Consider the following 17499-nt stretch of genomic DNA (forward strand, 5'->3'; position numbering starts at 1 on the left):
CTGTGTTGGGAAAGTATATACTATAGTTTACTATATAAACATGAGTATAACTTATGTTTATCAGATGTGAACAAATATTTTGAAATTGCAAGTAGTTAGAAAATTTTATTTTTAATTTTATGGGTACATAGTAGATGTATATATTTATGAAGTCCATGAGATATTTTGATACAGTCATACAATGTATAATAATCACAACAGGGTAAATGCAGTATCCATCACCTCAAGCATTTATTTCTTTCTGTTATAAACATTCCAATTAGGCCGGGCACGGTGGCTCATGCCTGTAATCCCAGCACTTTGGGAGGCCAAGGCGGGTGGATCACAAGGTCGGGAGATCAAGACCATCCTGGCTAACACAGTGAAACCCCGTCTCTACTAAAAATATTTAAAAATTAGCTGGGCGTGGTGGCGGGCACCTGTAGTCCCAGCTACTCGGGAGGCTGAGGCAGGAGAATGGTGTGAACCCAGGAGGTGGAGCTTGCAGTGAGTCGAGATGTGCCACTGTGCTCCAGCCTGGGCAACTTGATCTCAAAAAAAAAAAAAAAAAAAAACACTTCCAATTATATTCTTTTAGTTATTTTTAAATGCACAGTAAATTATTGTTGATAGTAGTCACGCTGTTGTTCTATCAGACACTAGATCTTATTCATTCTAACTATATTTTTGTATCCCTTAACCATACCCACCTACCTCCCCCTGCCCCACTACTCTTCCTAGCCTCTGGTAACCTTCCTTCTATTCTTTATCTCCATGAGTTCAATCATTTCAATTTTTAGCTCCCACTAATGAGTGAGAGCATGCAGATTTTGTCTTTCTGTGCCTGGCTTATTTCACTTAACATAATGTCCTCCAGTTCCATCTGTGTTGTGGTAAATGACAGGATTTCATTCTTTTTTTATGACTGAGTAGTACTCCATTGTGTGTATGTACCACATTTTCTTTATCTGTTCATCTGTTGATGGAACTTGGGTTGCTTCCAAATCTTGGCTATTGTAAATAATGCTGCAATAAACATTAGAGTGCAGATATCTCTTTAAATATATGATTTCCTTTCTTTTTGGTATATTTAGTGGTGGGATTGCTGGATCATATGATAGTTCTATTTGTAGTTTTTTGAGAAACCTCCATACTGTTCTCCATAGTGGTTGTACTAATTTATATTCCTACTGACAGTGTACATGGGTACCCTTTTCCCTACACGCTCACCAGCATTTGTTATTGCCTGTGTTTTGGATAAATCCAAGTAGTTTAATGTGTCATGAACAAAATGTATTATACACATAAGGAAAAAGTAAGTTTCCTGATTTTTAAGTTTATATGCAAATACATGTTAATATCTTATCTATTTTTTAAAAGAGACTTCACAATGGTTTGCAACAATTACATTTTTATTTCCTGTCAGTGGATTTATGTGTGTTTGAAATGGTTTATATTTTGTATGCATTTAGTTTTAATTAAATGGTATATATTTTATATTCATTCATGATGAAGTATTTCTAAGGTAGAAAAGACCTTAAGTTGAACTCTGAAAATAGCAAACACGTTGTGGATATGTGTGAATTTATGTTACTTTTATATGTTTGTTTCTTGACCCTTCCTCCAGAAAGCCTTCCCCTGATATCCTCTGTCTCCAACCAGGTGGAAAAGTTGCCCCACTTTAGAACACTGTATTACCCTTTCCCTGGGCCCATTTATATTACTTCCTTCCACTTTGCTCTTCTTGAGAACAGAGTTTATATGATATTTATCTTTGATCTCCAGTGCCTAACATAGTACTTAGTGAGTGTTGACTATGACTTCATGAAAGCTTAAAATGAAATAGAAGAAGATTATCTTAATGTACTGAAAATGTAAAGCCCATAGTCTGGGCTTACATACTGTCATCATAATCTGTTGGGTGGACTATTAAAGCCTGTTGAGTGAGCAGGCTGAAGACTAGGAGACCTTTGTAGCACTTCTGGAGAGGGTTTTGAACAAAGACATAGAAGCTGAAATTAGTGCTTATTCTACACAGGGCACCACTGAGGACAGGCAGGCAGTTACAGAGGTGCATAAGTTAGAGTTCTCTGTGCACAGATATGCACAGATAACATTAGATAGTGTTATTAAGTGCCATAAGAGTTTAAACCATACATGGGTGTTTGGGGAATTCAGAAATTACTTCTAATTTGGATGATTGGGGAGAGCTTTTTGTTTTGGTTTTTCTTTTTTGTCAGAGGTGTAGTGAGTAGTTTTGAAAGATGGACGAGATGTCAAGAAACTGATGGAGACAAACTGATGACAGCTAAAGGTCTATGTAGTGTGAAGTGGGATATTAGTTTGGGCAGAGAGGTAGGGGCCAGAATTGGGGCCTAATTCCTTAGGAATGTTGATGGAATTTGCACACAATTCTGTTTTGACCACACTGAGATTTATTCCCCTAGGACATTAATCCAGAATACCAGAGGTCAACTAAGATTACTAATTTTCAAAATTACACTGTACAGTCTGCCCCTTACTCAGGAGCTAATTATGCAGGCTTTTTTTTTTTTTTTTTTTTTTTAGCTTTTCATGCTTTTTATTCTTTCTCCTTCCTGTTATCTGCCTATAAATTTTTATTTTCATCAGCACCTCCATCAGAGTCAAAATCATGAGTCTCTTGCCTACTTTTAATCAGCTCTACAGTGTGAAATTACAGACTTATTATATGAGAAGATGATCTCTTCCACTAATAGTCAAATTAACTCATTTAATTTAATTTGGACTATAAAGACATATTCAAATCTGCCAGAAGAGTATGGAATGAGTACCTTGGTAAAGAAAATGTATATATTTTTAAGACACACTTCAAATCACTAGTAACCCCAGGTGCTTGACTATTTATTACTTGTTTGTAAATTCTGTGAAGTAACGAATCATGTCTGTCTGCTTCGCTGATCGTTGTATTCCTAATTTACACTTCTCGTGGAAACATTTAATAAATATTTGATAAATAGATTAAGTATACTTGATAGGCTAAAGCACATTTTTAAACATAAATTTATATGTGTATGTAATATATGTGGTACATATAAAATCACTTTCAGTAAAGTATAGACATTGTCAAGAATTGTGAAAAGTTAGAGTTTTACCTTATTTGCAAATCTCATGGATAGAAAACATGAGAATGCTGGATCAGAGATGAAACATAGTTTGTTACCTACAACAGAGTATCTGCAGATGTGCTAGTTCCAAACCCTAAGTTTCTGAGGATGACCTGAAGAGGACCAGCTGATGTCTGCACACACAGGGAGTTGTATTATAGTAGAGGACCGTGATTTGGAGTACCTGGATATTTTATAATGGACAGTAAGCCTGCCTGCCCTTTTCTCTCTAGGGAGACAACTATCTGTCTTCATTGACTGTTTATTATATATTTATCCTTGAAAAAACAGTCTGGACCGGGTTTATGGCATGTGCCTGTAATCCCAGCTACTCAGGAGACTGAGGGAGGAGGATCGCTTGAGACCAGGAGTTCAAAGCCAGCCTGGGTAAACATAGCAAGATTCCGTGTCTAAAACAATAAAAATAAATTTTAAATTTTAAAAAAAGAAAAGGTAGTCTGGGGAAAAGGCAGGCAATGCCTTTACCTATAGGATATGTGGAAATGTGCTAGACCCATGGAGAACTATTCCCTAGTAGACATATACCCTAAAGGGCCTCTGTAAGGTCATTGCCTTTCATCTAATCAAGGGATCAGCAGCAAACTACAGCCTGTAGGCCAAATCTAGCCCACAACCTGTTTGTGTAAATAAAATTTTATTGGAACATAGACACATATGCTCATTTACATATTGCTTATGTACTACAATAGTCAGAGTCAAGTGGTTGTAGAGTCAAGTAGTTGCAACAGAGACCGTATGGCAAACAAAGCCTAAAGCATTTGTTCTATAGCCCTTTACAGGAAAAGTTTACTGACCCTAGACCTAGCCTAAATATTTGACATATGACAAGTCTTTATAAAATATGCTAACTTGACTTTTGTTCTAAAATATTTAAAAATTTTAAGTTATTCTCTAATCCTTATTGACTTCTTCACAACTACTGAGAGTTGTCTATCTGTACTATAGTTTTCACATTATCAAGAGTTATTAAGAACCTATTATCTACCTCTGAATGTAAAACTTGAAAATAAATTTTAAAAGAACCAACTATCAATGATTACTGTATTTTCACCTTTTTAGCTTTAAAATAATCATGTAATGAGTTATCACAGTGTAAGTGTTTGGTTTATGAGCATTGCTTATTTGTCAGTTTATATTTTTGAAAACCACCACAATCAAGTAACTGAAATATGGGAGTCAGTATGACAAGGTGAAAGAGCTTCCTGGGCTCTGGAATCTCCAGGAGTCCCGGCTTTGCAAGTAATTATCATTGAGATCCTTGACAGGTTTTTTTAACCTTCTGAGCTTTATTTTCTTGATCTGTAAAATGGATATACTCTTACTAACTTACAGAATTACCATTAAAATTGAATAATGTAAATCTTTACATGTAGTATGCACTTTAATATATTAGTTCTCTTCCTAAAATATAAACTTTAAAAAGTAAATCTTATATTTATGTATCTCTTTAGAGTTGGAAAGAGCTAAAGTAATCTTATTCTATCTTCCTAAATTTTTATGGGTAAGGAAACTAAGGCTTACATTGGTTAGGTGACTTTAACTTAAGGTGACAAAACTAGTTAAGAGTAAATTTAGATTAGAATTAAGCTCTCCTTGATTCCCAATTATTGTTGTTTATAACAAATGATGTACATTTGACTGCATTTGATACAAGTAAGTAAAATATCTGAACAGTTAGAAATGAGACTAAAACATAATATGAGTTTAGAGTTTGTAGTCTCATTAAAAGACACCATAAACTAGTAAAGTTGCCCCTGCTCTAAGTTTTAACTCAGAAGTTCTGAGTATATTTTTATTATTTCTCTTTAAGGAAAAATATTTTTTTGAAAGATGTCATATTACACACCTGCATTTGCTTGAAACCTGGTAGCTTGATAAATAGATAAGATAACTGGGTCATATGTTAAGTTTTTTGAAAAACCAACCCAAACATAGTTTCTAATAAAAGAATGTTACACATTTCCTTTTAAAGTCTAAAAAGTATTTCTCAGGGCTCTTAAATTACCATATTCTGATACCAGGGGAAAATAAAATCTGGACTTAGAGTCTTGTTTGTACTTAGAGGGTTTTCCGGACAGGAAGGCAGTCTTGATGCAATGCAGTAAGCCACAATACCAGTGGGGCATTACAGGTGAAAAATCTGCAGCTGTACCCCTTCACCACAATGTATTACAACTGTATGCTGGAATATTTCCTGTACAAAAATAGGGTTTGGTTAACTTTGTTTCCCAAGAGTAGATCACATTAAAATGTTATAAAATCATGATTTCCTGCATTTGAATACTTGTGGTTTCTCAACTGGTTCCAATATTATAAGGGTTTTTTTTTTTTGGTATGACTTCTATTAGTTGAAGATGTATAGAAACTTTTCTTTTCCTTCTTCAAAATCAACTAAAAAGCAGATACATATAAAAAGAAATAATATTATAAGCTAAAACTTTTGAGATTGCAAGACATTCGCCTTTTATCTCATTGTTGGTAGATTTTTTAAATGAAATAGAAACTTAAAAACCAACTTCCATTACCAGACTACATTTTATTTTTATTTAGTAACTATTGAAAAATATCTGTACTCAATTTGCATTTGTTTTGAGTGAAGAATATGTGTCTTCTATTGTGAATTATAAATAACTGATTGTGAGAAATACTCTTTATGTTTAAAAGGACAGTTAAGCCCTAACACATTCATAAAGAGAAACCTCCCATTATTGTGTAAAGGCAAAGCCGGTTTCTTAGCTTATTAAGATTTTGATGTTCATATTGCTTTCCATTTATCCCTATCTCTAGATAAAGACTGTCTCTTTCAGTCACTGAACATGTCTATTTCATGCCCAGACCTCACTTTCTATTTTTTAACTATCTACTTACTCTCCTCCAGTCATCAATTTAAAACTCTTTCACCTATCTACTTGTCTCCTAATTTTCTAGTACTTTCCTCTTTGGGGAATATATTTGGTCTTATCACCATCTTAACATTGTATGAGTGCAGTATATACTTTTACTTTGTTAATGACATAAAATAGCTTTCTATAATCAAAATAAGAGTTTCACAACAATTACTCTTTCAAAAGTTACTAATTAGGAGCTTTCAAGGGCAAAAAGCCTCCCCCAGTCCCCATGCCCCCATGCCCTGCCACAACACCTAGGGATGTATGTCAAAAATAATTAGAGGCAATTGATTAGTTTTAAAGTTGCTTGAGGCAATGGGAAACAGTTGGGGTAAACAATAGGCTAACCAAAACGTTTGAAAGGAAAAACAGGAATGAGATGTCCATGGGGTTTTGAAAAGCTCCAACGTATTCCTGGGAAACTGTAAATATATGCTCATGAATAAGACTATGCACACCCCCATGCATAGTCGTGCATGCTCAGGGAAGACCTGAGAAGGTCCTGTACTCTCACCTCTGTCTGTCCTTGAAGCTATGTGCAAGCAGTAAAGTGAAGGCTAAGGAGGAGTCGAAGGTGTGCGCCAGAGGCAGAGCCCTTCAGCAAAGAATTGGAGGCTTACTCCTTCCAGACCTTTAAGGAAGTCTGTTTAATCATTAACTGACTACTACACTAACTAAGTGGAGACTTCACTAACCAAGTAGAGACTTCACTAACCAAGTGGAGACCTCACTGGCCACACAATGAAAATTACAAACTTTACAAAATTACCTCATAAATATTACTAAACAACAACTACAATGTATAGCAAGGATAATAAACCCTGAGGAGGCTGGAGGCAGTGGCTCATGCCTATAATCCCAGCACTTTGGGAGGCTGAGGGGGCAGATCACCTGAGGTCAGGAGTTCAAGACCAGCCTGGCCAACATGGTAAAACCCCATCTCTACTAAAAATACAAAAATTAGCTGGGTGTGAAAGGGATTTATTATTTTATGGACCTGAGCATGAAGAGGCAATAAAGCTTCCATGATTGGCTGATCCAGCAGTTTGAGGGCAGCACTAAAAACTTAGTTTCTTTCCATCTCCCCTCTGTGGCTCTCATGGTGTCATTTTCCTCCTAAGTTCGGTTGCCCTCATGGCTTTAAGATGGCTGTCATAGGCATTGGGGTATTAGGGTTTCTCTTCAATGCTGGTAAGCTACAGCGGGTTTATGGCCCAACATTCTGAGCAAGAGTCCTACAATCAACCTTGATTGGCTTACAGGTGTGGTGGTGCACACCTGTAATCCCAGCTACTCATGAGCCGGGAGGCAGAGGTTGCAGTGAGCCGAGATCATGCCACTACCCTCCAACCTGGGCAAAAGAGGGAGACTCCATCTCATTAATAAATAAAGAAATAAATAAGCAAACCCTGGGGAAGGGAAAGGATCTAATTTTTAAAGTTTCCATTGTTTATTTATAATAATATAGTTTAAAATGTTATTTATTAATATTATAAAATCTTATATCATTAAAAATGCCATTTTCAAGAGAGTAGTATGAGATGGGCAAAGAAATAAGAAAGTACAGCCCATATATGTTAAAAAAGCAGTCAATAGAAATTGTCCCTGAGGAAGCCCAGATGTTGGACTTATTAGACAAATACCTTAAATCACCTATTTTAAATGTATTCAAAGAACTAAAAAGGCCATGTCTAAAAAGCTTAAGTATAGGAATCATGTCTCATCAAATATAGAATATTAATAATGAGATAGAAATAAGAATGTTTAAAAACAAGTACAAATTCCAGAATTAAAAAGTGTAATAACTGAAATGAAAAATTCACTAGAGGGGCTCAGCAACAAATTTAAGCAGGAAGAAGAATGAATCAGTGATCTTGAAGTTAGGTCGTTTTGAGATTATTGAATCTGAAGAACAGAAAATAAAAAGAATGAAGAAAAATGGGCAGAACTTCAGAGATCTGTGACACACCATCAAGTGTACCAAGATATGCATAAGGGAAGTCCCAAAAGGAGAGGAGAGAAAAGGGAAGAAAGAATATTTGAAGAATAATGGGTGAACACTTCCCAAATTTAATGACAAACATTTATCTATACATCTAAGAAACTTAATGAACTCTATGTTAAATAAACTCAAAAATATCCACACTTAGACACAAACTGTCAAAAGACAAAGAATATTGAAAGCAACAAAAGGGAAGTAACTCATCACATACACGGGATACTCTAAGATTAACTGCTGATTTCTCATCAAAAGCCATAGAAACCGGAAGACAGTGAGATGACATATTCAAAGTGCTGAAATAAAAAGACTACTAATGAGAAAAAAAAAAAAACCTGCCAAATGAAGCAACTAAATGACTGGGATAAGTGGCAAAAATCAAAATATATTCTCTGTTTATTGCTTCCTAAGAACCCACTTTAAAGAAAGTGGAACTGGAAATTGTAAATGACACATTATGGAATCTATCTTATTTAATCTAAAAATTATTAAAGAGCATAGGATTTACACCCAAAAAGTTTGACACTTACTAAATGTGTAATCTTGAGCAGGTTACTTAACTTCACTGAGCCATATTTCACTCATTTGTAAAATGGGAATAATATTTTCCTCCTGAAAATAGTGTGTAAGAAAAATCTGTAAATTTGTATCTTGGAGAATACTATTCAAAAGGTAGTTTCTTCTACCACAGCTGCCATCACTAACTGCTACTATCAAAACACAGATGATGATATATATATAGCTGTTCATAATTACCCAACTTGGCACCCTGGGAAGTCTAGAAATATGGCGTGAAGAGTGATGAAGACAGTATCCTCTGCTGTAACCAAACTCTAATAACTAAGTCTAGAATGGAAGCTCTGGCTTTGTACTCACTAACCAGCCTTATACCATCAGCTACCCTGTTTTGTCATAGTTGAAGCTGACTGATAGGCTACATCAGTTGCTAGATCTCTCCCCTCTACCTACCAACTCTATTAGGCTACATCAGTTGCTAGATCTCCCCTCTCTACTTACCAGCTCTTTATTATGCACATATATACAGCAAAGACACTTCCTTTGTATCTTTTGCCTAGGTTGCTTAGTGGGACTAAGTGGAGCTTTAAAGGGGTGATGGCCCAGCTTCAGCAGCCCCTGCGCAAAGAAATCCATGAGGACAGATGGGCAGTCATAACCCTGCTAACAGTCTTGGCAGTACTATTAAGTAATAAAAACAAATTAAGTGCCAAAATATTCTTTGTACCAAAAATATTTTTAAATGACCAACACACATGCAAATCTTCCCAAATTAGCCATCAAATGGAAACAAGTTGTGGAATTACATTTTAAATGCAAAAATACATATGCTCTTACCAACTGGCAGATATACAACCTAAGATATATTCATATGCAAAGACCACATATGCTTAGAGTACAGTTTATTATGTATGGCTGGCTAATTTTTTAGGTCTTGTCAAATAATGGATAGGAAAACAAAATGTAATAAAAAATATATAATCTTGACAGTCATTTGAAATGTACCATGTGTTACGTGTGGAATGTTTTCCAGTGAAACCAATTTACTTGTTCCCACTTCCCATGACTCAGTACTAGATATTCAGGCTTTCTAAACTATTTTTTTGGCAACCAAACTCTTGGAATAGTCATCTTTCCTTCAAGTTATTCAGTACAGGCATTAATAACAAATCCTTAGTTATAGGTATTGTAACTAAAGATCATTCACGTCATCTCTTTCAAACCTAAAAGCATATAATAAAGTTATTTTAAATAGCTCACACAAAATAGAGCCCAGAGTTATTCCTTGAGAATAATTAATTGCTACCATATGAAGTTATAAGAACAATATGATCACATTAGGTTTTTAGCTTAATTATGTCACCACTAACCTAGAGATTAGTTGGACAATGTCAACTTCTAACTGAAAGACAAGAGAGGATTAGTGAGTTAAGTTAATGCAAAGTTTGTTAAAAATTGGCATGAATGCAAAATAATTTGAATGGAAATACCAGTATATTAAACAATATCTTTTTAGAATAAAAGACTGTTAAAGAAGGTAGCATTGTTAACTTTAAGAATACTAATCTGAGAACACATGGCATGTAAGCCAGGCCTCAAGAAGTAGTAGTAGGTTATCTTTAGAACCACAGCCATTGTCTGTACTCCTCCTACATCAGATGTCAGTTCCACCACATGCTTCACTTCCTCCTTTTCTAGTCACCACCCAAACTACAAGATGCATTTCTTCCTGTCTAGATACGGTACCTACTCTTACCAACCTCCCTCTTCCTCAGCCTTCCATGTCCTTCCACTTTGCCCTCTGGATCATCTGCTCCTTGATTAGTGAACTCTCCACTAAACCTTCACTTGTTCTTCCAGTATTTCTTCTGTGCCATTACCTTGAATAAAATCTCGCTGTCCCCTGGAACCTAGTTCACCATTGCGACCCTCTGATGTGGAGGCTGTTCATTCTCTCAAGTCCTTTTTATCTCAAGGCCAGGAGGGTAAGTGTTCTCCTTGCTCACCAATGCCACTGGCCTTTACTCTTCTACCCTCTTGTCATGTCCCCTTGCTTCTCATTCTCTCTAATTATATTCTCCTCATCCCTCTTTGTTGTTGCCATCTACTAACTTTTTGGTTGTTCTCTCCGATTCTCACAAGTCCTCACCCCATGGCTGCCAGCCTTTTTCTTCACTGCCATAAATGACCCAGCCATAACCCTACCTTGATCTCATGTCTCTGGGAATCTTTTCCACTCCACTTAACTACTCATTCCCATGCACAAGCCCTGGATCTTGTCATCATCCACAACTGCTGTGACTCCTAAATCATTATTCCAGCATTTCAAGCTCCCTCACAGTCTTTCATAGCTCTCTGCCCTGCTTATTCAACAAACTCCACTACAGTTATTCATTAAACTATTCATTAAACTGTAGTTCTCTGATTTCCTCTTTTCATCAGCTCACCGTTTTCATACCCTTTTTTAACCAATTTGCATTCTTAGTTCATCATTTAAAATACCTTCTTACAAATAAGTACCCTAAACTTCATTGCCCTCTGTTTTTCCACTATACCCTCCTGACAGAAGGCTAGTGCTGAATAAACTGTAGCTGTGTATCAGCACAATTAACTCCCTCTTCCAGTCTCCAGAATTGCCGACCCCTTCTTCAGTATTTTTGCTGGGATGGCTCATTGGTACCTGCAACTCAAAATGGCTAAAAATGAACTTCTGATCTCTCCTGCTCTACCCACACATACTACGTATCAGTCTTACCCATTTCAGTAAATGACATCAGCATCCATATGGCTGCTCAGGCTAGGAAACTGGGAGTTATTCTTGACACTTCCCTCTCACTTCTCAGCCAATCAATCAGTAAGACTTATTAATTGACATGTCCCAAGAATCTCCTACATACCACTCTGTTGCCACCAACCATACTCTCAGCTATCAACATTTCTAGCTTAGACCTCCTAATTGGTCTTGTTGCATCCATGTTACCTTTTTTTTTTTCTTCTTTTCTTTTCTTTTCCTTTTTTTTTTTTGGCGGGGGGGACGGAGTCTCACTCTGTCACCCAGGCTGCAGTGCAGTGGCACGATCTCGGCTCACTTCAACCTCTGCTTCCCGGGTTCAAGCAATTCTCCTGCCTCAGCCTCCCGAGTAGTTGGGATTATAGATGCCCACTACCACACCTAGCTATTTTGTTTTATTTTTAGTAGAGATGGGGTTTCACCATCTTGGCAAGACTAGTCTTGAACTCGTAACCTTGTGATCCACTTGCCTTGGCCTCCTGAAGTGCTGGGATTACAGGCCTGAGCCACTGCTCCTGGCCACTTGCCTCTTTTTAATCCACTGTCTATAGTATCCAAAATCTTTGAAAAATATGAATTTAACATCACTTCTTTGCTTTCAACCCTTCAAAGAAAATAAAGTCAAAAATTCTTAATTTGGCCTAAAAACAATACAGGTTTTATTACCCTTGTTTACAAGTGAGGGAACTGAGAGGCTCAGAATCATTAAATAGGTTGCCCAAGGTCATAGAGCAGTGATTTAAGTGGTAGGGCCAGGATTTTATCCAAAGTGTGACATCAATGACATTTTTTTTTAGGATGGAGAAATAAGATAATGTAAAGATGATATCTATATGCTTTTAAAAGTAAATTTATGGTTCAATATATATTTGAGTAAAATCATCTTTAAAATATTAATTATTGTCAGTGTTGTTTTTAGGTTTTGCTTCGATGTATTAAAGACAAATAGAGTTGGCCTTTTGTATCCATCAGTTCTACATCCATGTATTCACCCAACCACCAATCAAAAATATTCAAGGAAAGAAAATTGTATTTGTACTGCTCATTTACAGACTTATTTTTCTTGTCATTATTTCCTAAACAATACCATATAACAACTATTTGCATAGCATTTACATTGTATTAGGTATCATGAGGAATCTGGAGATTAATTAAAGTATACAGGAGGATGTACATAGGTTATATGCAAATACTGCACCATTTTATATCAGGGACTTGCGCATTCATAGATTTTGGTATCCGTGGGTAGTCCCAGAACCAACCCCCCATGGATACTGAAGGATGATTATATATTCTTATAATGGGAAAAAAGAATAAGTATGTGACTTTTATAAATGTATAAAGGCATACAATTTAAATTTTTAATAGAGGTTTCATTTGGAGTGAATTTATTAATATGCCTTTGTTAACAGAGAAAAAATAGGGCACATAAAGGAAAATTCTGACGCATAACTGACATACTTTGGTATGTATCTCCATAGTAGTTATCTATTGTTTTCTGAATTTTCGGAGTAGCTGAGAATATTCCAGCTGAAGTATGTAACTACAGAGCCAGCTTCACACAAGTTGTGAACTAAATAAAGTTTTTCTTTGGCATTCTTCCACATCTCTTATTTTAGGCTCCCACAATTCCTCCTTCCCTAAGCCCCACTGCTGGTACAGTCCACATTCGTTGCCCCTAGGCTACCTAATGTCTTCACACAGTGGTTCCCAGCTTAGACTGCCTTATATTATGGACCTACTCCAACCCTCGCCTTGTACTTCAAAACTTACTGGTGTTTTTTCCTTAAGGTCCTACTCTGCCTTCCAGTGTGCCAGCTAATTTTTATAAGCTGTTATATATTAATTGTAATGCAGAATTTCAGGAGACAATGCCAGAAACAAGTATTTTTTGCATATTTTCTGTATAACCTCTCCACCAAAAAGATTATGTTGAACTTTACGTTCCATTGTTTGTATTACCAAAAACAATAGGTATATTAATATGCTTTTTCTTTTGGGGGGGAAGATAGGCAGTTTTATATTCTTTGTTGTACTTGTGTTTATGCAACATTTTATAATAAACACATTTTTAAATTTTTTATTTTTAGTATGAGTACATAATCATATATTTATGGTATGGGACACATGTATTGTTTTGATACAGACATAGAATAAATAAGATCTGATATTTGATAGCACAGCAAGTGACTATATCATTAAATTATTAATATGCTTATTCTCAACTCATTTGTCCTTCCCTGTCCACTGAGTTTTTGTTGTTTGTTTGCTTGCGTGTGTGTGGTTTTTTCTGTTTTTTTTTTTGAAACAAGGTCTCCATCTGTTGTCCAGGCTGGGTGCCACAGCACAATCATGGCTCACTGCAGCCTCGAACTCCTGGGGTCAAGCGATCCTCCCACCTCAGCCTCCCAGGTAGCTGGGACCACAAGAACATGCCATCATGCCCAACTAATTTTTTTTTTTTTTTTCCTGTAGAGACAGGGTCTTACCGAGTTGCCCAAGCTGATTTCAAACTCCTAGGCTCCAACAATCCTCCTGTCTCCACTTCCCAAAGTGCTGGAATTATAGGAATTAGCCGCTGCAACTGGCCTCCACTGAGATTTTTATATGTCTCTGTAGGGATTTATACTCCAGTTGCCATATCTCTTCCACCCTTGGTTGTTATGAGTGTCAAACCACAGGGCTGACTCACTGGCAGTCCAGAGAGTAGTTAAGCAAAGATGTATAATGATATATTCCTTTATCTCTGAAGTCATAGCATATATGGAGGGCCACACCTTAACAGGTATGTAGCAGAAAATAATATTGAACTGTGGGTACAGTGTTCTTGAACATCCATATTCATAGTTTATTATTTTCTTCCCAGAAGTCCAATCCATTATTAAGAAATCTAATAATCAGAACTCTTACAACTTCCCTGATTCTAGTAACAACATGTAAGCTTCCACAGTGTTCTTTGAGCATGAGAGGGGAATAATGGCTAACATTTCTCAAGATCTTACTATGTGGTACTAAATAAAATGCTTTGTCTCATTTAATCTTTACAAAAATTCATGAATGTAGCTATATTCTCATCCCCTTTTTACATATATGGGAACTTGTGTTAGAAAATTAATTTGGGACTGGCACAGTGGGTCACACCTACTATCCCAGCACTTTGGGAGGCCAAGGTAGGAGGATTGCTTGAGTCCAGGAGTTCGAAACTAGCCTGGGCAACACAGGGAGACCCTGTCTCTACAAAAAAATACAAAAATTAGTCAGGCAGGGTGACACATGCCTGTGGTCCCAGCTACTCGGGAGACTGAAGTGGGAGGATTGCTTGGGCCAGGGAGGTCAAGGCTTCAGTGAGCTGTGATCACGCCACTTCACCCCAGCTTGGGCAACAGAGTGAGACCTTGTCTCAGAAAATAAAAAGAAAAATTAATTTTCCCAAGAAAAAGTTAATGGAACTAGGATTTGAATCCCAATAGATCTGATCCAAAGTTCATGCTTTCAACTTCTATACTTCTTTGTGGAGAATCTTTCATGTGCCAGAGATGGTTTGAACCACCCAGTATGTGTTCATTCATTCATTCATTCATGAATTATTCTTTCATTTATTCAGCAACTCTTTTTGAACATTTGCTGTATTCACTTTCCCAGGTGCTGTGAAAATTCAAAGCTTAGCCAAGTGGAAATCATTCCCTCAAGGAATGTGTCCACCAGAGAAGATGTCATGTACAGAAATAACTATAACATGAAGTATACAGTGATTAGCACTGTAAAAGACATTTCCATTTTAAAAAATTATTTGTGTTCAGAAAAGGGAAAGGATTTTTCCATCGGGGGAGGTGAAAAGGCTGAGATAGGTGGTGGTCGATTTGGTTATTGATTGATGTGAAGGATTTAAACATGAGACAGTGAGAAAGTAAGGGGTATAGAGGTATTTCAGGCTGAGAGAAAATACAGGAACAATAACCCAGAAAAAAGAAGTTAGAGAAAATTATGTCATGGAAAACAAGAAAAAAGAAAATTTCAAGAAATGGTGGCTAAAAGTGTAATGCCATGGATATGTCACTTAGCACTAACCAGAATGTGTGCTTCTGTTTCATGACATTAGCCCTCTTCTGCATATCCATTTTGTTCTCCCCTCTTCCTTCCAGCATCTCATCATATATGGATGCTCAAGTCACTGTTTAAAGAAAAGAAATTTAATTATAGGTGGAGATAATGTTTATTTCAACATTTATTCCTGTTAAAAGATTGAGAATTAGTTACTTAGGAAACAAAGGTTAAGGAGCAATCTATTCATTAAAGAAGCTTTTCTGAGATCCCATTATGTCCTCAAAAGTGTGTTAGGTGCTAGGAATATTTTTTTAAATAATGTGCCATTTCTGCCCTCAAGGATCTTAGAGTGTACTAAAAACAAACATATAAATAAGTAATTACAAAATATAGTGAGTCCTATGTTAGAGTAGTGTACTAGGTATAGACATGACACAGAGAGGCAGTGATCAGTTCTGAGGATGGTAATTAGGGAATGCTTCCAAAAAAGGAAACACATCTGAGCCACTCTTTTATTTTTCAAGACAAATAGAATTAACCCACATGTTCTTATCCTAAACAAAATACTTTAATATTTCCTAGATGTCTTTTGTGTTAATACACAGAGATATTCTTTTTTTTTTTTTTTTTTTTTTTTTTTTTTTTGAGATGGAGTCTCCCTCTGTTGCCCAGGCTGGAGTGCAGTGGCATGAGCTCAGCTCACTGCAACCTCCACCTCCGGGGTTCAAGCGAGTCTCCTGCCTCAGCCTCCGGAGTAGCTGGGACTACAGGCACCTGCCACCACACTCAGCTAATTTTTGTATTTTTAGTAGAGATGGGGTTCCTCACCTTGTTGATCAGGCTGGTCTCGAACTCCTGACCTCAGGTGATCCACCCCCTTGGGCTCCCAAAGTGCTGGGATTACAGGCGTGAGCCACCACGCCTGGCATAGAGATATTCTTTATTCATTTTAACAGTTGTGTAGAAATACATTCTATAGATCTGCATGTTACATGTAACCAATCTATTGACAGATATTCGACTTGTTTCAACTTTTCTTATTAATAAACACAGTACTGAAGTACATACACACACGTGTGTATATATGTATATATGTGTGCACACACTCTCTTGCTTTGGAATCTCTGTAAAACAAATTCTTAGAAGCATACTTCCTAGGGAAAAAAAAAAAGTTTTGGCTGGGCGTGGTGGCTCATGGTTGTAATCCTAGCACTTTGGGAGGCTGAAGCAGGTGGATCACCTGAGGTCAGGAGTTCGAGACCAGCCTTGCCAACATGGCAAAGCCCCCTTCTCTACTAAAAATACAAAAATTAGCCAGGCATGATGGCACCTGCCTGTAATCCCAGCTACTCAGGAGACTGAGGTAGAAGAATTGCTTGAACCCAGGGCGCGGAGGTTGCAGTGAGCCGAGATCGTGCCACTTCACTCCAGCCTGGGTGAAAAAGCAAAACTCTGTCTCAAAAAAAAAAAGTCGTTTTTTCTCATGCTTGTACGGTACTTAGACCTGTCAGTCTTCTTCAACTGAAAGGTTAGTAAATAAAATATTACATTATTGTTTTAATTTGAATCTCTTTGAGTATTGGTGAAGTTGAGTATCTTTTTATCTTTTTGTGTTTACTGGCTGGTTATATTTTTTCTTCTGTGATCTAATTGCTGTGAGGGTGTGGGATTTTACCCAGTGCAAGCTAGTAAGTTATCTTGTTAGTGTTTCATGGGTGCTGGCAGAAGGAATAAGACTGCTGGTCAGAAGCAAACAACTCTATTGCTTGTGGCATGGCAAGCAGCATGAGCATCGTGTTTTCATTGGTTCCCTTGTTCCCAAGTCCCACAGGCATGATGCAGAAGCGCCCCCAGGGGGATGCTCTGCTTGCAGTAGACGTTTGGCACAGTTGAGGAACTTGTAAAATCTGTCTTTTCTCTGTGATTATGTATCATTTTCTCATTGATTTGTAAGAGCTGTCTCCTATCAGAATGAATATTCCTTCACCTGTCATCGAATGTTACCTGTCTTATCCCAGTTTACTGTTTTAATTTTGATTTTGTCATGGGTTTCATGCCATACATACAAAAGTCTACCCTATTATAACATTTTTGAAATATTAGCATGTTTTTTTC

The 17499-nt window shown here is 36.8% G+C and overlaps 1 protein-coding gene across 7 annotated transcripts in view; it reads left to right on the forward strand.

Moving 5' to 3' along the window:
• The window catches only part of VPS13B (vacuolar protein sorting 13 homolog B), an 870718-nt gene that overhangs the window by 740784 nt on the left and 112435 nt on the right, over positions 1-17499 (forward strand). The gene's annotated exons all lie outside the window — the stretch shown is intronic.

Source organism: Chlorocebus sabaeus, chromosome 8 (assembly GCF_047675955.1).
Source record: "Chlorocebus sabaeus isolate Y175 chromosome 8, mChlSab1.0.hap1, whole genome shotgun sequence".
Lineage (NCBI taxonomy): Eukaryota > Metazoa > Chordata > Mammalia > Primates > Cercopithecidae > Chlorocebus > Chlorocebus sabaeus.